The sequence below is a fragment of the Trachurus japonicus genome, chromosome 13 (assembly GCF_045865225.1).
Source record: "Trachurus japonicus isolate A0001 chromosome 13, Traja_1.0".
Classification (NCBI taxonomy): Eukaryota; Metazoa; Chordata; class Actinopteri; order Carangiformes; family Carangidae; genus Trachurus; species Trachurus japonicus.
The window spans coordinates 10,040,780-10,065,898 of record NC_140919.1 but is presented as its reverse complement, the minus strand read 5'-3'; the positions used below and the strand labels follow the sequence as shown (position 1 = coordinate 10,065,898).

At 38.7% G+C, this 25,119-nt stretch overlaps 1 protein-coding gene across 1 annotated transcript in view; it reads left to right on the top strand.

The window, feature by feature from the left end:
• Positions 1 to 25,119, top strand: part of pou2af2a (POU class 2 homeobox associating factor 2a) — a 96,856-nt gene that overhangs the window by 47,576 nt on the left and 24,161 nt on the right. Inside the window, exons 2-3 of the mRNA XM_085794392.1 lie at positions 5,346 to 5,441; positions 7,253 to 7,283. The gene's annotated coding sequence lies outside the window, so the exon portion shown is untranslated. The remainder of the gene's footprint in view (positions 1 to 5,345; positions 5,442 to 7,252; positions 7,284 to 25,119) is intronic.

Here is a 25,119-nt window from a genome sequence, read left to right as displayed (position 1 = left end):
CCCGTTAGCGGCATTTGACCGCTCAAGATGCCTTACCGGAGAGTTTTGTCAGCTCTGAGACGAAGATCGGCCCGCCGGTTTCCGTTTAGAGTTGCTGAAGAGTTTCTCTGATGACTTTAGGTGGAGGCAGGCTAACACTACCCATACGCTTCCAGTGTTTGAGCTAAGCTAATTACGGGCGATACGGCTCTATCTCCATGGTTACTGCACGCACAGTCGAAAGGATGGTGTCTATCTGCTGGTCATGGACTCGGGAGTGAGGCAAGACACGAAAAAAAAATGTTGGCATGTCTAGGGCTGCCACAAACGATTATTTTGATAGTCGACTAGTCACCGACTATTTTTTTCGATTAGTCGACTAATCGGATCATACGTAAATTGAATGTAAAACATACAGCTTATTGCACCAGCATGCAGCTGCTCTTATATACCATCATTAGCTTTCAGCTTGAAGTGTTTAAGGTATATGCTAACTAAAAATAAAGACAATTAAGATGATAGTTCATTAAACTTTTAATGAAATATGCAGCTTTAACTGTAGCATAAAGTGCAAACAGCTGAGTAAAATAAGGATAAGGCACTGGCCTAAACAAGACCAAAATAAATACTTAAAGGTTTTTTAGGTTTTTCTTTCCTTCATTTGTCTCTGGCATTAAACACAGCTACATTTAAATAAAACGAGGTGGACACCTGAAACTAAGGAATTGTTCACAATAATAAAGTTTTGGTAGGCCTATCATTCAAATATAACTTGTACTCAGTGTAAATAATAGTCGTTCTGTTAAAAAAAAAATCGAATAGTTTATAAGACAATCGTCTTGTCTGAAAAAATGTAAATGTGCCTTTTTACTGTCACAGAGGGAGAAACATAGAAAGACTCCACCAGAAAGTTCTGTGTGAAACTGTCAAATGAAAACAAGTGAAACTGAGGTGCAGCTCAAACTCTGCAAGGTGCGGACTGTGATGAGAAGCTACCGGAAAATATTGACGTAGTTTTACGCCGGGAGAGAAGACTTGCTCGTTAAGATGAGCGCTCATTACGTGACCAGGACGCTGTGACCAGACGCGGTAACGTTCCAATATAAGTCCGCGGTTTTATTTTTAAATGAGGAACGGCTGTTTTTCAGTCCGTGATTTAAAACGATGGAGCGGCGGTACCGCTGCTAGTAGCGCTTCTCATTTAAAATGACAGAGAGAGAGAGAGAGAGAGAGAGAGAGAGAGAGAGAGAGAGAGAGGAGCGGCGGCGGCGGCGGCGGCGGCGGCGGCTGCGGGCGGTGCCGCTTGATGAGGGACAAGACAGGTAGAGAGAGAAAAGAGAGGTGTGTACTCACCTTGAGTGAGTGAATGAGTGAGTGCACGTGTATGTGTGGTGGGCGGCTGCAGCGGTGGGTGCATGTATGGAAGGTGCCGCAGCAGTTTTGAGAGAAAAACAAAGTTTAAAAAAAACCAAACAACGACGCATCGACTATTAAATTAGTTGTCGACGATTTTAATAGTCGACGTAGTCGTGACTAGTCGACTAATCGTGGCAGCCCTAGGCATGTCCCTTTAAGCTGATACAGGAAGTGACGTAATGCACTACGGGTCACGGGGGTTTTTGAGCGTGTTTGATGTGTCGTGCCTGCGACCGTAAGTAAAAAAAGTATTATTTAGTTTGCATAGGAAGTTTGGATAACGCTTTAATTTACAGGCAGATAATTACATAATAATGTCAAGAAATAGCCTAGAAATAACAATTAATTGCATCATAATGTCTAGAAATAGCCTAGAAATATTCAATTTCATAGTAATGTCATGTTTTTCATAAAGGCTAAAGATTACACATGCTTTTCACGCTTTGAATTTTTGAGGAACTCCACCACTGTTGCAATTGATCGTTATTTCTGGGCTGTTTCTACGCAATCAATCGTTATTTCTTGACTATATTTCCCGACATTACTATTAAATTGACCGTTATATCTAATCTAGGCTATTTCTAGACATTATGATGCAATTAATTGTTATTTCTTTACATTATCATGTAATTAGGCCTGTAAATTAAAGGGGTTACCGAAGTTTATTGATAAAGGAATTAGATTTTGTTGGATTATCATTTACACTTTGTTGTGGGCACTCTTTGTTTTATCCAGACCAGCCACTCTGACTTTCTTTTTATTTGGGATAGGGAAGGTCACTACAATCGTCATAATAATAATAATAATAATAACAATGTGAGTCGTCCACCTGGTGGCGGAGCGATGTGAGTGTCGGTGCCGTCAGAGGCCTGAATAAACATTTATATTACCCCACTCAGCAAAAAAAAAAAGGCATCCTCCAGACTCTGTGAAGAATTCAAAGTATTTCTCTCTGCAGTGTGACGAAGCACTTGTAATTTCCAAGAAAGAAGGAAAGACAGAGAGAAAGAGCGGACAAAGTGGCTCGGGCTCGGAGAGACATACCAAAGCTTTACAAGCTGGAATTTAGTTTTATGAGAATAATCCCTATATGTGCATGATACGCACAGGAACCCGCGAAGTATCCTCTCCAACACGGCTTCCTCCTCCTCCTCCTCCTCCTCCTCCTCCTGCGTCCGAGACAGAAGACTCTGTCCTCTGGAAAATTCCACTCTCCGCTCCAAGACCATGTCCTGCGATAAGAAAACCTGTTATTCATGATGGTGACAGAGAAAATAATGGTTTGGGTTTTTTTTTTTTCTTTTTTAAAGAGGCTGAGAATCCAAAATGAGTCACTTGGGTTTACAGGGTTCCACTGGTTTAGTTATATAATTGAGAAAGATATTCTCACAATATTTTATCTATTTGGAGTTGGAAAGAAAGAAAGAAATGAGAGTTTTGGAGGCAGCAGCAGCAGCAGGACTGTTGTTCCTCAACATCAGCTCAGTGTTGTGTAAGAGGCAGCAGTGGAAAAGGAAAGGACACGATCAGCAGCATCGCTTTTTAACAAGGGACTGAACGAAGGCATGTCCATGGGATATTATTCTAATCAGCCCGATCAATATTCATATCAATAGTTATTTTATGCAGTGTAGAAGCAGAGCCGAGCGTTTTGCATTAAAAATAAGTCATGTTAAGTCATGTTAGGTCATGTTTTTATATGTGAAACACACATAAATACACATTTAGATTTATTAACAGTCAAATTAAAAGCATAGTTGCATTATGAATGATGTAACTATATTATAATTATTGATGCATTAAAGTCTCAGAGGTTAAAGACTCTGACTGTGACTCTGGGTTGAGTCTCGACTGGTTCAAGTCTGATTATTATAAAAACATTAGATTCCTGCGCTGCGTGTTGTTGTTCCTGCTCTATCGCTACTGTTGCTATAGAAATAAAGCCAGAGATGCCAAAAAAAATAACCTAAAAAAAAAAAAAATCCCCCAGAGAGTGATTAAAGGAGGATGATTCACTCTCTCTCACACTGATCTGTTAATTATAAAGTGATGTCAGAGCTTTTAGACGACCGCTGCTGAAGCTTTTATTAGTCGAGTTTAATTTATCTTTTATTCTTAATTAGTTTTAAATTGAGTTCTTACTCACTATATTCACTATATTATATTTTTACAGCATTTTTGTCGACTGTTTTTAAATAAACTGACTTGAATTAAAGGATAATTACCGTTTTTTACAATCTGGACGTTATTTCTAGCATAAAATACGATCATTTACTCACCCAGATAACTTTGGTGTCATTACAAGTCGTTCAGATGAAATTGTCTCCAGCCGAGAGCCGCGTATATCTGTATAATGTGAGTCTACAGGGCAGCAGAATGCAGCCTCTAAATAACACATTATCTGCAGAGAAACTCCTTCATTTCACCAATATGTAGTTCTGATAGGCTAGTGCTATTCCCCTCTGAGTCCGGGGTTAGCTGTTATCAACATCCAGGGTCTGTAGGTCGACCTACTGACCTCTGACCTGATGTCATCTCCGACCACGGCGCGGCTTGTTGCTACCGCTAATGCTACGGTTGGTTTCTGCGTGTTTCCGACTTGTCAGAACAAAATGAGCAGCTGGATGAAGTTCAGCTTCCACAGGCTTCCTCTCCTCAACCTGGACTCACTAAAGCTCCGGCTAGTTGAGATAAAAATGGACCTGAATGCCGAAGTGGAATCATTATTATCAGAATGAGCCGTGATATCATCCAGGTCAGAGGTCAGTAGGTCAACCTACAGACCCCGGATGTTGATAACAGCTAACCCCGGACTCAGAGGGGAATAGCACTAGCCTATCAGAACTAAATATTGGTGAAATGAAGGAGTTTCTCTGCAGATAATGTGTTATTTAGAGGCTGCATTCTGCTGCCCTGTAGACTCCATTATACGGATATACGCGGCTCTCGGCTGGAGCTAATTTCATCTGAACGACTTGTAACGACACCAAAGTTATCTGGGTGAGTAAATGATCGTATTTTATGCTGGAAATAAGGTCCAGATTGTAAAAAACACGATAATTATCCTTTAAGAGTTAAACCTGTTGCATCGTTATATTAAAGCAGAAGTAAGTGGTCCGGTCGTTTTGGCTAATGCTGCGTTCCAGGCAGGCTTTTGAAATCGTAAATTACAGCTTCAAGTCACGACTTACGACTTTGTAGCGTTCCAGGCAACCCACTCGTGTTTTTCCGACCTGTTTTACCGGTGAAAGTCACTATAACGGCCACTCGTAACTTCCGACCGGTGAACTCGTACCAGATCGAACTGGTACGACTTCACAGGTCGGAAAAACACGAGTTTCCTTGAGCGCACCATAACAGTCCTCGTCCCTACGTCACCACATTCACGGCGTCCCTTGGCTGCACACACAGCCCTTCATGCCGTTCTCTCTCCTCATTGGATAAAAACTGTAGGATACGATAAATGTTTTCTCTTCGGCTCAGAGCAGAGCAGAGTGACTGACAGACCCGTGTTTCAGTCCAAACACTCTATGTAAGTGATTGCTGTCGGAAGATATAACTATTTAAGACTTATATTAACACAAATATATCACTTACTTCTGCTTTAAATGAGTTTGTTCGCTGATTTCTTGATCAGAAGCACAGCCTGTTCTCCGTTGACAGTGGAGCCGTTGTGATAAATCATGACTCAGCAGTGTAGCGTGATCAGTGAAAGCTGTTTGAACAGGTCTGGATGACAAAGGGATGAGAGACTCTCCTCTTCCTCTTCCTCCTCCTCTTCCTCCTCTTCCTCCTCTTCCTCCTCCTCCTCCTCCTCCTCACCATGACCTCATCATCTGTGTTTACGTTATCGATCCGCTTCGTTTTCTTACGATACAGTCACTGACGTCACCTGTTAACTTAACTTACTCACCTCCATGTGAAGGTATTTTCTGTCTCTGCTGTGTCAGTGTGTGAACTGCTCTGACTTCACCTGTGTCTTACTGCCCTCTAGTGGACGAGCAGCGAACTGACGGAGCCACAGTGACCGAAGGAAACCACCAGAGGTCAGTGTGACGATGACACATCAACTCTTAATACATGTTCACTCTTTCAAAAATGTCCACCTATACTGAGAGACATTTCACATCAGTTACTCCCAAAATATTTGTGATAGCCTACATATCGGGCTGGGTCTTGACTAAAATGACAATCAGTTTTGACATGGGTTTCTACATGTTTAACCCCTTCCTGGCCAGTTGTTTTAGCTTTCTTTTTTTATTCCTGTCTATATTCTGAAGGTTTTTACAGAGGGGATTGTTGATATATCATTCATACAACATTTTATTCCAAAAAACAAAAACAAAAAGAAGCGAAATTTGATTTTTTTTTAGGGCTGGTGACAGTATTTTCTCATTTACAGAGTGATAAAAAGAGATAAAATCCAAAATCCTCGTCTGTAAAAACTTCTGACTCTAATATGTCAACAAAATAAAACAAGAATTTTGAAAGTAACTTTATCCATTGTTCAGATTTCTGTTCTGGAAATGTATGCAAATTAGTGCATATTTCATTAGATATTGCCTCATTTACACATTTAAACATAAAAATTGACAAAACTTTTAATACAAAAAATATTTGTCTTAATGTGAGTATTAAACATGGGGAGTTTCATGGTGAAATCTGTTAGTCAAATTTTATTTTATTTTTTTTTAAATACATTAAAAACCCATAGGCGGAGGTGGACATTTTTATCCACTTGAAGGGTCATGGGTGTGGTTAAAATTCATTACGGGTCCAAAAAATTGACTTTCATTCTGAAACTCGGGACATCCAGAGTTTACCCAAAGATAAACCTCCTCGCCAAAAATCAGACCCCAGTGACCTTTCATTTGACCGTGGGGAGTTGGGAAAGTGTGAGAGGTGGACAAAAATGTTCAGGGGTCATCTGAGGGTGGGACATTCTGTTCAACAAATTGAACAAATTGAACAAATTCATATTAGTCACCTGAGAACAAAACACAAACATGTTGGTAGAGACGGATTAGATTAGATTAGGTTAGGTTAGGTTAGGTGAGGTGAGATTTATTGATCTGCACGGGGAAACTATTTTACCACCAGGTCTTAAAACAAAACACAACCAAACATGATCTAAAGTTGGACATAATTGAAATAGAGCAGGACATGACTAATGACTAATGATTATGTAATGGATGTGCTCACTCCACCCATAAAGGACATGCTAACCAACTTGCCAAGCGGTTGTCAACGCAGAGGGCCAGATATGATCAGCGGCTACAATTACTCATAGATAACAGCAGGTCACTATATATAGGGGCCAAATACCGGGGGGTAAAATTCAAATACAGTAATCAATAAATCTATTAAATTTATTTTTGTTTTTTGTTGCTGTCTGACGAAGAGCACACCTTCACTGCTCAAGACGTACGTCACTACAATAAATTGATACGCTGAATCCTGCAGAGTTGCGAGTACTCTTGTTTTTTCTATTGTTATTGTTGCCCCAAACTGACCAGGAGACCCTGTTCAAATTCAGACAACTTTATTTATTCCAGAAGTGAAATTCAGTTTCATTCCAGAACAAAATAAAATATGTTAGAGACGGATTAAACATGGACGACCAAGCAAAAGCAGCAAAGAGCAGGTCACTGGATATGAGACAAATACCTGGTTGTAAAATTCAAATAATAAATAAATCTGATGAATGAATAGAAATGATTGTTCATTTGGTTTTTGTAATTGAGTTCAGTTTTCTTGCATGTTATCGTCGCACTACATGGAAACTGCAATAAATAAATAAAATGTAATAAAACTCCCTTTTAAAGTTTTAATAATATATCTTTATTTTTTTCTGCAGCGATCATCAGATGAAGTTTCTCTCTCAAACTGTGAGTATTAACCTCCCTGTGATGAAACACAGACTTATTGAAGTCGGTCAGTTTTGTGCAGGTCACAGTGCGTTTACATGAAACTTGACAAAACTGAATTATCGCCTTAATCCGACTGTAACAACTGACGTGCACGTAAACGCGTTAGTCCGACTAATACCAGAGTTCTCCAAATCCGACTAAGACACCCAGATAATACGATTTGGTAACACTTTATAATAAATACACACTATTAAGCATTAATTAAGCATTAAATACTGAATTCATAATTTATAACACATTAATACTCATTAGTATGTAGTTTATAAACACAGTTAAAAATGTTTTACTCATCATTGATAAGCACTAACTGTATTTATAAACTACATACTAATGAGTATTCATGTGTTATAAATGAATTCAGTACTTAATGCTTAACTAATGCTTAATAGTGTGTACTTATTATAAAGTGTAACCATTGATTTTGATTTAGCCTTAATTGCAGTTTAACTGGACAATGCATGTGCACATACATGCTCCACAACAGTAGAGATGACACAAAGCGCCCAGCCCGAACACAGCAAAGAAAGAAAAAAAAAGATTGAATGCATTCACACAGTGAGACCAGTGACAAGATGTGTTTTATTAAATAAATAAAAAAAGTTAGAAAGAAAAAAGTGCAGGGACTCAGGTGGGTTTGAAAAAGTTAAAAAAGCCTGGTACAATTTAAAAAACACCAATAAAAAAGTTAGTCAGAAACATGTGATGTCAGGTTTTATATTATCACATCAACAGCTGCGTGTTGCATCGTACAAAACCAGGACAGGAATCTGAACACATGATGAAGTTGAATTAAAAAAATATCATAAAATACTAAACCACTAGTTTCTTTTTAATGTTAAAAACACGAAGCTGCCAGTTTGTTTACAGTTTTGACGGATTGAAAAAAACAGGATTTGAGACATGAAGGTATACAGTAATAACAACATGTGTATGAGGAGAGAATCTACTGTTTTGAGAGAGAGTTGTGAATCTGTGGTGTGTGTGTGTGTGTGTGTGTGTGTGTGTGTGTGTGTGTGTGTGTGTGTGTGTGTGTGTTGTGTGTGTGGTGTGTGTGTGTGTGTGTGTGTGTGTGTGTGTGTGTGTGTGTGTGTGTGTGAGCAGCACCAACGTTTTTGAATGCAATTAAAACTCACAAACGATGAATTCTGTCAAATCTGGAGCTTTAATCTAATTCACACTCAGGTAAAAAGTCAAACTCACTAGTTGAGACAAACGTTTGACTGAAGTGAATGACAGTGGTGGACCACCGGGGGGCGCTGCAGCTGCACTGTGAACACATGTAACGCTGCTGCTGATGCAGAGGAATGTCTTATGTCTCAGTGTCAGTTTCCAACAACAACACGACGCTGGTGAAGGTTCAGGAGTTTAGATAGAACTACAAAAATCCAGTTTCTCAACTCAACTCAACTCAACTTTATTTATAAAGCGCTTTAAGAGCAGCCTCAGCTGGAACAAAGTGCTGTACATCAGTGAAAATAGGACATAAGACATAAAAACAATATAAAAACAGTAAAAGCATAAGAAATAAAAACAATATAAACAGTAAAAACAATAATGTTAAAACAATAAAACAATAAAACAACACACAGAGTCATGCTGGGTTGAAGTTTAGTTATGTTTGTTTCAGTGGCAGCTGGAAGTTGAACTCGCTGCTCGTTGTTCACGGTGTCAATGCACAGAAATGAAAATATGAATGAGTTGTTTATGGGTGAGAGAAGTGGATGCATGTAAATTACATACATATATATTTTGCATTTCACTTGTCCAGTTGAATTTGGACTTTTAGAAAATGCAAATCCACATGGTTGGTGTTGAAGTTTGTCTTTTATCTCATTAAAACCTGTGGCCACATTCAAGTTGTTTTTTAGCACATGTTTCCAGATTATTATTGTCCGTGTCTGTGCTGCTGTGTTGCTGTGTTGCGTTCACTGTACTGGGGTCATGTTGTGACGTTAGAGAACATCTGGACAGAGGTCAGAGGGGGAAACTGCTCCGTCTGTCTCTCTCTGTCTCTCTGTCTCTCTCCTCTTCCTTCCTCTTCTGTCCCAGAAGTCCGTTGCATCCCTCTTATCTCTGAGTCATTAACTGATAAAAACTCCACACAGCAGCAGCAGTCACACAACATAACATAACATCATCTATCTCTCTGAAGAAAAAAAAAAAAATTGAGTACACAGTGTCACAATACAGCTATTGACAAGGAAGTATGTGCTGCTGCTGTAGTTCTGTAGTAGAGTAAATACCCGGCTGGTGTTGTATTGGTGGGGTTGAGGTGGAATCGCTGCGCTGCTGGAAAAGTCTCGGCTGCGGTCGCTCAGGTGAAATTCCCCCTCGTTTTCCCTCTGTAACGTCTGACAGGCTCAACGGCTGATAATGAGGTTATTAATGACTTCTTAAAACCCACTTTCATGTGATTCATCCTCTTCTTTCATCATCATCTTCATCTGTTTTATCTACTCAGACGCTCTTTGTTTTACTTTACACCCTCGGTTTTAACTCTTTTTTCCTATCTTATTGTATCTCATTGTTTTTTAATATATATATATATACCCTACTTTTTTATTTTTAACTGCATCCTGCTTTAATTTGAGTCCTCTTGGTCTCAGTTTGTTGCCTGTGTTGCTGTATCGCTTGGCCTGTCCATCTCTTATGGTTTTATGGTGTTTGTGACTTGTCTCTTATACAGTGTGTTGTTTTGTGAAGCACTTTATGGTTTTAAAGGTGCTGTATGAATAAAGTTATCATTATTATTTAGTAGTTTAACTCTTCAATCATCACATCATAACCCTAACCCCTAAAAGCAGCACATCAGTGCAGCTGCTTTCAAAGAGTTCATTCTCAGAAACAAGAGTTAAAAGCTCCTTAAATTCATTTAGAAAAAAAATATAGTAACTCATTGATGTGAAAAATAAGAAATGTACTCTTACTCTTACTCTTACTTTTACTTAAAGTACATTTAAAAGCATATACTTTTGGATACTTAATTAAGTACCTTTAAAAGCAAGTACTTTTTTACTCTTACTCGAGTAACATGTTGACTGAGCAGCTGTGGTTTAAGACGGGGCAGATAAATAAACTTTATTTAAACAGCACTTTTCTTCCTCAGGTCAAATTAAACCTGTTGTCTAATGTTTTTGTTTTGTTTATAACATCTAGGATGTCATGACCGTGCAGGACACTTTCAGTAAATGTAATTAAAGCTCTTTGTTTTCATTGAGTTTAATAAGGTGTTAATAGCACACCGCTGAAATGCATTCAAACATTAAACTTTGTCAAAATCCATCAACATATGTGAACTATAGTTTAGTTCAGACTTTGTTCATGTAACTGAGGTTTATTGACCATAAAATACCCCCCCAAAAAAGAAAATAAAAACTAAGAAGGTGAGAAAAGGTGTGTTACAGGCACTTTACAGAAAAAGGAGGAATTTAAGCAGCAATTTAAGATAAAAAAAAAAGTCATGAAACAGGAAGAGTAGAGTAAAGAGTAAAGGGCAACAATACAAGATGACAATCACAGTCAGTCACAGCAGTAATAACCATCAAGATTAAATTGGGTAAAATGGATAATATCATCCATAAAAGAGAAGAAAGAAGAAAAATGAATAGATAAATAATGAATAAAGCTTTGGTCAGTGCAGACTGATTATATTGAGCATGTTTATTGCACTAGGAATAAAAGAAGATTTGTTGTTCTGATAATAATATTAGTAATAATAGTTATATGAGCTTCATTTCTAGTGTGTGTAGTTGTGTTGAAACGACCTGTGTGTGTTCATCGTGCTCAGTCACACGCCTTCGCCCAGGGGCATCTTCATCTTCATCAACCTTCATCTGTCTGTCTGTCTGTCTGCAGCAGTTAGAGTCGTTTGTGGTGATTTAACCTCCTGTCATTGAAGTCCACAGCTAAATGTTTTGAGTTATTAGTCGTCGTGGCAACAGCACAAAACACACTGATGTTGGATTTACAATATATTGAACCCAGAAACTAGAGTGAATGATGAGAGAACGGTCAGCTCAATATCTTAGGACTCATTGATTAATACAACAAGAAAATGATGAAAGTCTGATCAGTCAGTACAAATTAATATTTATTTTATTTATTTATGGCAGTGGTTCTACAACTTTTTTACAACAAAGACCAAACAAACTCCAGAAATACACAAATATGTGTTCTGAGACTGAATAAGGTTACTTTCTTAGTAAATTAGGGCCATTCGCTTGAATTTTTGGAAAGATTTTAATGACATTTCTGGAAAAAGTGGTAACATTTCTTAAAAGAAAAAAAAAGAAAGAAGTTAGAAAAAAAAATCTAGAAAACAATGGTAAAATTTCTCTAAAAAAAAACGTAAAAAAATCTTTTTTTAAAAAAAGAAAAAAGTGGTAAAATTTCTTTTAAAAATAAAGTTTTAAAAATTATAGAAAAAAGAGATGCAATTTTGAGAAAACGTTTTTAAAATTTTAGAAGAAAGTGGTAAAATTTCGAGTAAAAGTCCCTCTGAGCCTCTTGAACCTCAAGGACCCCTGGGGGTCCCCAGACCCTTTGAGAAGCACTGATTTTGGGAGAGCAAAAAGAAAAAAAAAAGAAAGAATCAATGAAATGGTTTATATAAAATCAAAGATAAACTCTGGTCTAATTTAAATATTAAAGAGCCTCCTGCTCAGACCCTGACGCACACTCCCTGTAAGTGTGTCTCTGTCTGTGTGTGTCTCGGCGTGTGTGTGTGTTTGTTTTAGCATTAATGAACAGCAGCTAATGAGTCTGAGACAATGAGCTTCCATTCAACCCTCTGTAATTAATGACCTACCCCTAACGTCAGCTGCCTTGAGCCCAAACGGCCACAGTAACGGAGCTGCAGACAGGTCTGACACTGAATAACACTACTTTCTTAGTAAATTAGGGCCATTGGCTTGAATTTTTGGAAAACTTTTAATGAAGTTTTTGGAAAAAGTGTTAACATTAAAAAAAAGGAGTTCTAGAATAAAAGTGATACAATTTATCAAAAAAAAAAAAATGTTTAAAAATGTCAAGAAAAAAGTGGTAACATTTCTCAAAAAAGAAAGGTTTTTTTAAATTCTAGAAAAAAGCTGTAGAATTTTGAGAAAAAGTTGGGGACCCTCTTGGACCCTCTCCAGGACCCCTGGGGATCAGAGCCTGACACACTCCCTGTAAGTGTGTCTCTGTTTGTGTGTGTCTCGGCGTGTGTGTGTGTTTGTTTTAGCATTAATGAACAGCAGCTAATGAGTCTGAGACAATGATCTTCCATTCAACCCTCTGTAATTAATGACCTGCCCCTAACGTCAGCTGCTTTGAGCCCAAACGGCCACAGTAACGGAGCTGCAGACAGGTCTGACACTGAATAACGTTACTTTAAATTAGTAAATTAGGGCCATTGGCTTGAATTTTTGGAAAAGCTTTAATGAAATTTCTGGAAAAAGTGGTAACATTTCTTAAAAGAAAAAAAGTTAACCACACTTTGAGAACGACTGATTTAGGGAGAGCAAAAAGCAAATCAAAAATTAACTCTGGTCTAATTTAAATATTAAAGAGCCTCCTGACGCACACTCCCTGTAAGTGTGTCTCTGTTTGTGTGTGTCTCGGTGTGTGTGTGTGTGTTTGTTTTAGCATTAATGAACAGCAGCTAATGAGTCTGAGACAATGATCTTCCATTCAACCCTCTGTAATTAGCCACGTTAGCTGCTTTGGGCCCAAACGGCCACAGTAACGGAGCTGCAGACAGGTCTGACACTGAATAACGCTACTTTCTTAGTACATTTCTTTTAAAATTCTAGAGAAAACTGGTAAAATTTCTAAAAAAAAAAAGAAAGAAAGAAATAGTTCTAGAAAAAAGTGATACAATCCCCCCCCCCCCCCCCCCAAAAAAAAAAAAAAAAACATTTAAAAATGTCAAGAAAAAGGTTTTCAAAATTCTAGAAAAAAGTTGGGGACCCTCTTGGACCCTCTCAAGGACCCCTGGGGGTCCCCAGACCACACTTTGAGAAGCATTGATTTAGAGAGCCTGACGCACACTCCCTGTAAGTGTGTCTCTGTTTGTGTGTGTCTCGGCGTGTGTGTGTGTTTGTTTTAGCATTAATGAACAGCAGCTAATGAGTCTGAGACAATGAGCTTCCATTCAACCCTCTGTAATTAGTGACCTGCCCCTAACGTCAGCTGCTTTGAGCCCAAACGGCCACAGTAACGGAGCTGCAGACAGGTCTGCTGCCGTGTATGTGTCTGCAGCCGCCCCAACGACATCCCATAATCGGCCTAATGTGTTGGTGCTGCTCAGCAAAGACATGCTAATTAGCGTTAGGTATAATTAGCATTAGGTCTAATTAGCACATGTTAGGTGGCCGACACACTCTGAGCTGCAGATAGTGACCTGACAGTAAACATCAGAGCGTTAACATGTCGGTGTTTAGCTCTGAGACGCCTGTCAGAAGCTTTTCAATCATGATAAATAAACTTTATTTAAACAGCACTTTTCATCCTCGGGTCAAATTTAACCTGTTAGTTGTTTTTTTATGAGAAAAATCTGATTTTCAGCTCTAAATAACACCCATGACTCCTGGACATTTTAGCAAATGTAATGAATGATCATTATTTTATACTTTATTATTATTCTATACAATACAGTGAATTCATCTGTATGTCTGGTACATACGGTTGAATTGACAATAAAAACCTTGAACCTTGAACCTTTCATTGAATTCAAGGTGTTTCATTTAAGTTAATAGCGCAACGCTGAAAAGGATTCAAACATTAAATGGCTCTTGTTTTAATATGCACTTTGCATTATTGCTGTCTTGCAAGCACATTGAGATTATGCTCGTCATATGAAATGTGCTATATAAATAAAGTTGACATATTAAACTTTCTGTCAAAATCCATCAACATATGTGAACTAAAGTTTAAATAGTTCAGACTTTATTTATGTAATAAAGGTTTATTGACCATAAAATACCAAAAAAAGAAGAAAATATAAAACTATTATAATTCACAAAGCTGTCAGAAAAGGTGAGATAAGAATTTATTTGGTGATAATTTTACAAAAATCACAAAATGCTTTACAGAAAAAGGAGGAATTGAAGATTGAAAAAAAAGAATAAACCTAGTGGAAGTGAGTTAAATGATAATCTTGTGTGTAGAAAGTTTATTTAAGAACAATCTAGAGATATCAGATAGATAGATAGATAGATAGATAGATAGATAGATAGATAGATAGATAGATAGATAGATAGATAGATAGATAGATAGATAGATAGACTTTATTGATCCCAAGCTGGTGCAGCAGCATTACACAGACACACAGTGACGATAACAACATATAAGAATATAAAGAACAAACTATACATAATAAAATAGCAATAGCAAAGATAATTCAGATTGAAAAGAGTTGAGATGTTCGGTGGCTCTAAGTTTAATAGATGTGAAGTTAATGTTAATACAAAGTAGTTGTGTAGCTGTTGTAAACTGTTTATTATTGTGATTATTATCATTATACAGAGGGAGCAGGTATTGTGTTGTGTCTGCCTCTCCGCCTCGGTCCCCACTGTGCTGGTGACGCTGTGGGCAGAGACCTGGGCGTGTGTGTGTGTGTGTGTGTGTGTGTGTGTGTGTGTGTGTGTGTGTGTCTGTAGCCTGGAGCTCAGGGAAACTCCACACGCCCTCTTTTTGTTTTCATTTGCAAACTTGGAGTTGACACTGACTCAGGCGACGTGACTTGAGGCGCTTTTCTCTCCACTCCACTCCCTCCTGCACAAAAGACTTAATAGTTCTGATTATTTTACACACTCATACACACACAAACACACACACAGTTTGTTGTGCGATGTTGTTGGAGTTCCCCCCGTGACTCGGTCCAACGGCCTCAGACTCAAACTGTTACACCGACACACGGCTGCAACACAAAACACCATGTTAGAAACTGACGGCTGAACGGCCTCTCTGATGATGTGTGAGGTCGTTGACACAAAACACAGCAGAGGAGACCGAGCTGAACACACACCTAAACACACACACACACACACACACACACTCTAGATAGAGATCACATAGATCTTATCTCACGCAGTCAGAGTCAGGTCTATGTGTGCGTGCTTTTATTTTGAAATGAGCCCATTAGTGGTGCTCTGATTACGTTTTCTTTGTTTTTGTTGCTTTTGTCACCAAACCTGTTGTCATTGATTTAGATGTAGTGTTTATTATTATTAACAGACTGAAAATATTAAATAAACACAGTAAAAAACAATTAAAAAAAAACAGTTTAAATGGTCTAAATGAAAAATTACAACGTGTCTCAGATCATTAACTCAGCTACATTTAACCCTCATACCTGATTTAAACCATGCGTGTGTATGTGTGCTAATCTCCCATAGTCTAATGCTCCATTCATTATAATGGAGCTGTTTCTTTAATCTGCCATAGCAGAAAAACTAAAAAGCATTATAAACTGATGTTGTTGCTCATCATTGACATACTGTATCCCAGACTGCAGTAATCCCCTAGTATCCCCATGTATTGAAAATACTGGCACCTAGACTCCAGAAATACACAAATATTTGTTCTGAGACTGAATAACGTTACTTTCTTAGTAAATTAGGGCCATTCACTTGAATTTTTGGAAATATTTTGATGACATTTCTGGAAAAAAGTAGTAACATTTCTTTAAAAAGAAAAAAAAAAGTAAAAAAAAAATTCAAGTAAACAATGGCAAAATTTCTCTAAAAAAAAAGGAAAAAAAAAACAAAAAACTTTTTAAAAATTCTAGAAATAAATTGTAAAATTTATTTTTAAAAAAGTTGTAAAAATTCTAGAAAAAAGTAGCTTCCAGCGTAAGCACTGGCAGGCCCGGCAGTGTTGCCCCTGTTGGCACCCGAAGTGTTAAAATTTGCACTCAAAAGGTTCAGATTGGCATCTAAAGGGTTACGTTTTTAAAATAATTGAAAACGTGGTAGTTATGATCAGAACTGAAGTGGAAAAAAAGATTTATGAAAAAAAAAGTGGAAAGAAATATTAATCTATGACATGTTTAGAAGTGGACAAGAATGTCCCATTTCAGAAATTAAGGAGTTTTTTTTTTTTTGCTACACAATGAAAAATTTCATCGTATATGATGTGTGTTTGAAATTCGAAAAATAGTCAAAAAATGCACAACTGGACCAAATATGATGAGGATAATTATTTAATTATTTCCAGTGTGAAATTAGTGGAGAAAATACACGACCGAGGGGACAACAATGTTGAAAAGAGTTGAGATGTTCGGAGATAAAACAGAACAGGAGCTCATGTCACACACTTTGTTTTATTTCATTGATCTACTAGTTAGTTAGTAGATTTTCTTGTCTTATTGACTTCAGTCTGGTTTCATTTCATGAACCGTCGTCTTAAATCTTTAAAAAGTTCACTGTTTAGTTTGGTTTCTCAGTCTTAAACCGCAGGACACAGACTGGTTTTAAGGAGCATTGACTCTAATCTAATGCACATGTCTAATGATTACAGTACCGATCAATAGCCGCATCCTCAGAAATCCACATCGACTAGGGGAGCGCCGGGTCGATTGATACACTTTTCATTTAAACGTCTTTTTCAAAGATGACGTTATGTACACAAACATTTTTATCATGTGATCAACAACTCACATGTGTATTCTCTTAGTTACAAGTGTAATTTAACACATATGTTGGATGATCGCGCTGTTTTATAACTTTGAACGTAAGTTGACATTTGTCTCAAACGCCCCACCTATGCGGGTCGTTTGAGACACAGAGGAGGGACGGTTGAAACAGCGTTTTAAACAGAAACTACTGTCATTACTCTAGTTTTTATGAAGCATATCAGACAACATACGGACTCGTTATTGCCAAAATGTCACATAATTTCTCACAATATAAATAGGTCAATTAAATAAGTTTATAAATATTTTTGTCCCGTGCGTAATTGTCAAGATCCGCATTTCGATTAAACTCGCCTTTCTTCTTTTGTAGGAGTTGTTGGACTACTGCATTTTCATTTTATTTACTTATTTCCCTGTCCTAAGTCATGTTTATGGATACACAGTTGAACATATTGTCATTTTACCCTCGGCATTTTCCCCTCACTTTGCTGAATATCTGTTGATTCATGTCATAAACACGTTTTATTCATTAAAAATATCTGGTGTTTATTAAAAATATGTTGTTCATTCAAATCGGTTGTTGTTCATTGCAGAACAATAGGGTATTAATACGGTGATTTATATACAGATATTGATCGCGCAGTGTGACCACAATCACTACGCACGGTGGCGTGAGGGACATTTGAAACAGCTGTATCAATCGTCCCTGCAGCGACTACTGACACTTCAACCTGTTTTGCCTCTAAACTTCAAAACTATGACATTGCATAGTTTAGGACCTGTTTATGTACGAATTCATCTGTTGTTAGGTCATATTATTATTGCATGAAACACACAATACAACTTTTGATCACAAAAAAACTACCGCACGTAACATTTTACTTTCCGTAGTCAAAAACAGGTTTGCGCTAATAACTTTTGAATGGCGTGACGTAATTTCACAAGCTTTCCCAGGATTGGTCGGTGTTGAGTGCTGAACATAGTGACAAAATCTGACGGCTCAAGCTTGTGTGGTTTTCGAGAAAATCGCTGTGTATCAATCGACCCGTGTATCAATCGACCCGGCGCTCCGCTACGTTTACATGGACAGCAGCGATCCGACTATTGACCTAGAAGACAATATTCTGATTAAAGAAGCTTTTAGGATTCCTTCCATGTTCCAGTTTTACATGTCAATGGATGGATTCATCCAACCCCCAATTTACAGTTTTGGGTGTTTCATTTTTAACTTGACAGAGGCTTCAGCTGCCGTTCGTCCGACTTCTCTGTCAGGGAACACGTGCACATAAATGATGGCGTCGTCTCCAACAACCACCACTACAAACTGGACGGTGGTGGATGGGAGTGTGAGATGGTTTAGTAACAGCAGAAAAAAACACAGTGAGACACAATTAAAGTAGATTGTCTTTACAAACTCACAATCTCATCCGTTTTAAAATGACCTCACTATAAAATGTTAGAGGAAAAGACTTGGAGGTAAAACTAGAGGAAGAGAAACCTACAGAAGTGGTAAAATGATGAGTTTTCCATCTGCAGCAGCTTTTTTTTTTTTGCAGCAGTTTTTTGTGTGAAATAAATCTGAAGTATTTCTACATTTTAATGGTATTTGACCGTAACAACCCATCTGCATTGGTTGTTTCCAGTGAAGTCTATGGTATTGATTACACACAGGAGGAGGATTTACATTTGTTTGTTTTGCTGCTTCCAGTGAAGTGAAGTGTTTGAGTTGAACTTCTGTGGTACAGGATGTTAAACCCTACAGGAGCTGCACTATATTGACTATATGTCTCTTTATCAGGCACCTGTTGCCCTGTGTGTGTTTAGGTTAATGCATTTACAACTGAATGAGAAACCGTGTGTGTGTGTGGTGGGGTTCTTCAATGGGCCCAGAGTCTGGGTTCAACACTGAGGAACTCGTTTGTGTCCATTTATATGAATGAATTTCCCTTCAGGGATTAATAAAGTATCTTTGATGTAGCTTCAGATTGAAACCTGTGATACTCAGATGTTGTTGCAGTAGATTGGACTCAACTCCGTCGGTCATAAACACCAGCAGCTTCTACATGGACGGTTACTGTGTGTTTTAAAGGATGAGACTTGATGAAGTTTATATACAGAGCTGTGAAAAAAAATGTGCCTCCTTCCTGATTTCTTACTTTTTTGCACATTTGTCATAAGATCATCAAACACAGTTCAATAAGATAACCAGGGTAAACATAAAATGCAGTTTTTAAAGGTACATTGTGTAGGAATTCCTCCCATCTAGCGTTGTGGTTGTGTATCTCAAGCATCTCAATCGTATTTTTCATGCTGCATTCACGTGAAATCGGGCAGATGACAGACGGACGACAGTCACTGCACGTAACGGCATAAACAAGCCTCTATGTAAACAAGTGGTCCGTCAGCACGAGGCAAAACGATACACTTGACAATATGTTGTCATGGCGATGTGGTATTGTTTACCTGACCCACGTTTTACCGGCTTTCTCTGGACTTCTGTGACTAAAATGACATCTGGTTTGTTACCGACGGCCGTCTGCCCGACTGCAGGTGAATGCAGCATCAGTGTAACGCTCCATTCCTCCTCACTGCGTTACCGCGGTGACTTTTCACATGGCGACACCACATGGCAGCCAGCACCGAGCTTACCCGCTCCATGTCTGTCCATCATGAACTAACCTAATTTTTTTGAAAGTAGAGTTTAATTTAACTGTCCACACCCAGACCTGATCACTGTCAGACCTGGTGGAGTGAAATGAAGCAACACATCATGCTTTGATCTAAAGATGAATAAATAAAAGAAAATATATTTTTTTAAAAACAAGTCTGGAACAGTGGGGTCAATTCAGCCAAAGCTAAGGTATGGCAAGGTTACTAGTCACATGACTGGTACTAGTCACACTGGTAGTCACATGACTAGTAACTACAGTATCAATAATATAACTTTTTCAAATGCAGCAAATGCAATGCAATGCAAATGTGAGAGCTGTGTAACATTAAACTAGGGATTTCAAATGTTTAATCAAAGAGGAACTATGCAAGTCCGCCTGGCCATTTTCATTTGTTTACAATGAAGCCGCAAAAAATCAATACATGGCCACGTGCATCTGTTTACAATGAAGCTGCCGAAAAATCAATACATGGCCACGTGCATCTGTTTACAATGAAGCTGCCGAAAAATCAATACATGGAGCGGTGAAATAAGTTTTTTGAAGTGCATCCACCTTATTGTTCCACATTGTTAGCCAAGATAATGTTTCTGAAATTCAGTTTACCAACTTTTTGGTCCCCAGCACTAGCCTTAGTAACCAAAATAAGTGATTTGAGGGCATCCCCCAATTTTTTTTTAGGACATTCACCTTCACTGTGCCCCCTCCAATTTATGGGTTGCAGGACGCCCCGTGCGCCTTTACGCATCCGTTTTCAGCACCATGGATAACAAGCGGCAGGTAGAGCAGTAATAGCCTTTCTGACAAACGCAATTTCACTCATTCTGTTAACTTCATTCACTATGTAATTGCAACAATATCACATGAACATACCAGGTAAACTTAAAACTGTTAAAGTCCAAATGCAAAGAGGAGAGGGAGGGAGGGAGAAGAGGAGAGACAAATCATATTTCCCTTAAACAGATTTTTAAGAAGTACATTGGACCCACCACCTGCCTTTTTTGATGAAAAATGATTCCAAAGTTCTCTGCTTCCTTTTCATTTTACGTTATTTAGCTCAGCAAAACAAATCGCGCTAATAATTCTGACCTGTCGTCTCGTCAGGGGGGGCTGGGAGATACCACATTTCAAGATATGGAGGGGGGATAAGTGTTGGGAAAGATAATACCTAGAGAAATCGATTGTGTTGTTATGATTTTCATTTGTAGTTAATTTGTATGTATTAAATAATAGAATAATAAATACAAATGGACACAGAGTAATTCCATAAATTTATATATATAAAAAACGAACATTTACATTTCCCCCTGGAGCCAAGGTGTGGCAGCTGCCACACCTTGCCATACCCAATTGACGCCCCTGGTCTGGAAAGTGTTACAAATCCACTTGTAAAGCTTTGGGACTCCAGTGAACCACAGCCTGAGTCTTTATCTACAGTTATCTCACCGTCTGATATTAAAATTAGTTTGATGATCCCACACATTTAACTATGACATATGCAAAAAAGTAAGAAATCCGGAAGGAGGGAAATACTTTTGGTCCAGACCAAACTAACATGTTAGGCTGTGTCCGAAATCCCCCCCTACTCACTAGTGACCAGGCCATTTTGTAGCGGTGTCCGAATGTTTAGTGATTATTAATGTTCACTATATTGTGACATGTTACCAGCGCTAAAGCCAGAATTAAAACAGTTTTTAGCAGCTTTACTGCTATGGCTGTTGGTTGCGGCGAAATGGTGATAGAAATTCTAATTTCTGTTAGCCCGTCTATGGGGTTTTACATTATACGTTAGCATTAAGCTAGTGGACTGTTTAGTTTTGACACTGTGTCATGGCACACATTTTGTGGCCTCTAGATATCTTATTTTGTTGAAATCTGTCATAAAAGAGACTATGTTGTTAAGTGTTTTTCTATTGGTCAGTTAAGGTCATGTGACCACAGGAAGTGCAGCCATTCTTTCTCCATGCGGTCAGGCAGACAGCTCCTCTCCTCTTTTCTTCTACGTGAGTGCCTTGGAGAGCCTTTGCTTGTAAGTTTTCTGTGTTTCTGTTCAACAGAGCATATAAATAATTTAAAAATTCTTAAGTTGGATTTAAAAACGATTGTTTTGGAACAAACAATGACTGTGATAATATAGTTCGCTAAATGCTAAGCTAAGCTAAATGTAGCTTATTGTTATGGCTTGTGCATTGAGACTGTAATCAATGTAAATTCATTCTGGATTGTATTTTGTGAGTTACTAAAGTACTGTAACTTTATATTCATTTCAGTTTTACAAAAAAGGATGGAAAGAAGAGTAAAAAGGATTCAGTAAACATACTCCTGCGTCCGACTTTCTCTAAATCCTGCTGTTAGCTATCTGTCAGTTTGTGCGTAGATACACGCCTCAGGGACAGAATACACTGGCTGTGTGTGTTTTGAACGTTGTTTCAAACTATGTGGGTTTGATTGAACATATTTGACGCTTAAATATATATTGCCGCTTAATATATTGCTTTACTCCTCTTTTTATTTTGGTACCTACACCGGCCGTTACGGTCGCGGTCGGAACGTTTTAATTACGCGACGTAATACGTAATTAGCCTAACTGTGCGGCGGAGTAGTGTCCGAAAGTGTTTTTCATTTGACCAGTGAGTCCACTATATTGAATTCACTATATAGTGAGTAGAGAGTAGTGAATGAGTGAGTGATTTTGGACACAGCCATAGTTAGTTTCTGATTAGTGTGTTAGTCATGAAACCCAGAAACAGAAGCAATAGTTGTGAGTGTTGTTAACGGTGCTAAATGTCCAATGAGCGATGACACTGTTCAATATATCGATGAATCTAGATCGTCATTATCAGGTTAATATGACATCAGTTATCTGTAGTGAAGAAAACACATTTATTTTGCTGTTATTTTATCTTCAAATGCTTCGTTATGTAAAATATTAGATTAGATCTGTAAACTTTATTGTTAAGAGAAGGTTAAAAGCACAAAACACTCAAAATACTATTTATTAAGAAGAGAAACCATGTCAATAATATAAAACAGTGTCTATATAGAGTATATAGTATATATACAGTATATATAGTTTATCCTGCAGAGCAGCTCAGCTGTACCTGCTGACACCCACTACAGAGCCTCGGGTCACTTTAGTTTCCATGTACTTGTCACGCTCTAACGCACAAAACAAACAGGAACAACAGATAGAGCTGATATGATTGGCTGAGAAATATATAAACAAAAAGTCAGAATGAGTCGACTGATTCAGTCCGTGTGTGTGTGTGTGTGGAAAACTGTGTCGGTCACAGTGATGGGAAGTGTTGTGTTATGTTGTGTTGTGTTGTGTTGTTGTGCAGCGTGTGTTTACCTGGACTTCAGTATCCTGGTTATAATCATTCAATCAATTCTGGATGTCACGTTTACCTGCACACAGACAAACCTGTTCATTCATATCCCTGGTTACGTGACACATACAACACCCTGTCTTCTCATCTCTGCATTTTTTTTGAAAATCTGTAAATATGAGAGACCACTGCAGGTTTGGTGTCGTTAAATGCTAATATTGCATCATAAATACGGCTCATTCGCCTTATATCTATAGCAACGGAAGAAGAGAACAACTTTAGTTTAGTTTTATCATGATTTTCTTATTCTATCATATAGGAAACGTCAGGTTTATTTATGTTAATCAGTTCCAGTCAATACTGTTTTGTCATAGTAAGTGAAACCTCGGCTGCATTGGGTGCTCAGGTGATCAGTTAAGCCGGCCAATCAGATGAGACGTCCTCAGGAAAAGGTTTTTGAGCAGCAACTGATTCAAAGAGAGAGGAAACCAACCAATCCACTGTGGTGCCGATGTGTAAAGGCAAAAAGATCAACCTGCCCTGTTACCATCGCCTGGTGGCCCGCTACCGTTACCACCAAGGGGATGGATCATCAGACTATGTGTAGCCGTAACTCCCAGACGGCCACTCCCTCTGACTCTGGCTGCAGTAAAGTGGATGATCCAGTCGTCTGCAATACGGGATTAAAATTATTCACAATTTGAATTTCTGACGTTCATAACAAACCAAACCGTTGGAAAATCGGTCAAAAACTGAGCGCGTAGCCTACTGGTTATTTTAGCAGAACAGGCACCAGAGGCTTAATGCGCTGAGGGAGAGAGTTGACTGAGCCAAGATGGCGGCCGTGTGGTGACACCGTGTCATTGGACAGCAGCGTTGGGTGAGTCATCTAGTCATGTTATAGTACTGGAGACCGGTCTTGGTCTTGGTCTTGGTTTCGGTCTCATTCGAGCTGGACTTCAATAACCTTAAGATAATTAAAACTGTTCGACTAGAGCATCTGCTTGTGTAACCATCTGAACAACTTGGTGTCACCAGTGTCGACCAGGGCCTGAAATTCACTACATTCCCTCAAATCTAACACTCATAATGCAGGAAATTCCCGCCATCGTTAGTACTGGTGGTACACAACACTGAGTATTAAACCTCAGCATGCGACAAATAAAACTGCTGTGTAGTTGCAGCATCATTTATTCACAACTTGTCCACCAGAGCTTTTTGGAGCTGTTGGATTGTGTATTTGATGAGTTTGATGAGGGAAACCAAGAAATCCCATTCCCCCGGGCATAGACGTCGGAACTAGGGGTGCGGGGGGTGCGGCCGCACCCCCTCCCATCCGCCCCTCCCGCACTCCACCAGCCTCCCTATATCCACAGAATTAGCTTTAAAAATAAATAAATAAAATAAAATCTGAAAAAACTGAATTTGTCTGACTCACACTTATCTCATATAACGCAGATCTATGCTTTTGATGTGATATGCAGCCTGCCTGGCTCCATACAGCAGCCTGGCATCTGGCATAGTGGAGTCAGGCTGCTGTAGCGCTTCACTCCCTCCATTTCAGTAGAAAACGCTGTAGTACTCCAGGCCTGTGTGGAGCGTGTGTGGCGCTGTAGCGCTGCCACACAGAAACACCAACAACAGAGAAGAAGACAGAAAGCTTCCCCACAGTATTCAAACTTCAGACATTACAAGTGGATTAAATGTTGACTGGGAGTCGTGTCAGTGCAAATATGACGATCGATAATGATTTAACGGGCGAGATTCGGCTGCAGTGTCAGAGGGACTGAGTAGCTAAGTCAGACAGACGCTGTTGTTAAGTTACGTCCATAGACTGAAGCTGTAGACTACACAGCGGTGTGTCTCGGTACAGGTAGAGCGGTGGGGGTATGACATCATCGTTTCAGAAAAGATCCGTTTTGGGTGTTTTCGGACCACAAATGTGCAATGCTTCATAAAAGAAAAGTCCAGGTGCTTCAGCTGGCCTTTGAGAGAGACTGGACCCGGAAATGTCCAACCCAGTGGAAAGACGCTGTTCTTTAATGGCCACACTCGCCGCATACAACTCTTCTAAAAGTAACGCTAAGCCTCATTTAATGCATTTTGCCCGCCGTGGCATTGTTTATATTAGGCTATATCTTAAAGCTGAGTGTGGTTTTGTCCTGTCTGAATGTATGCTG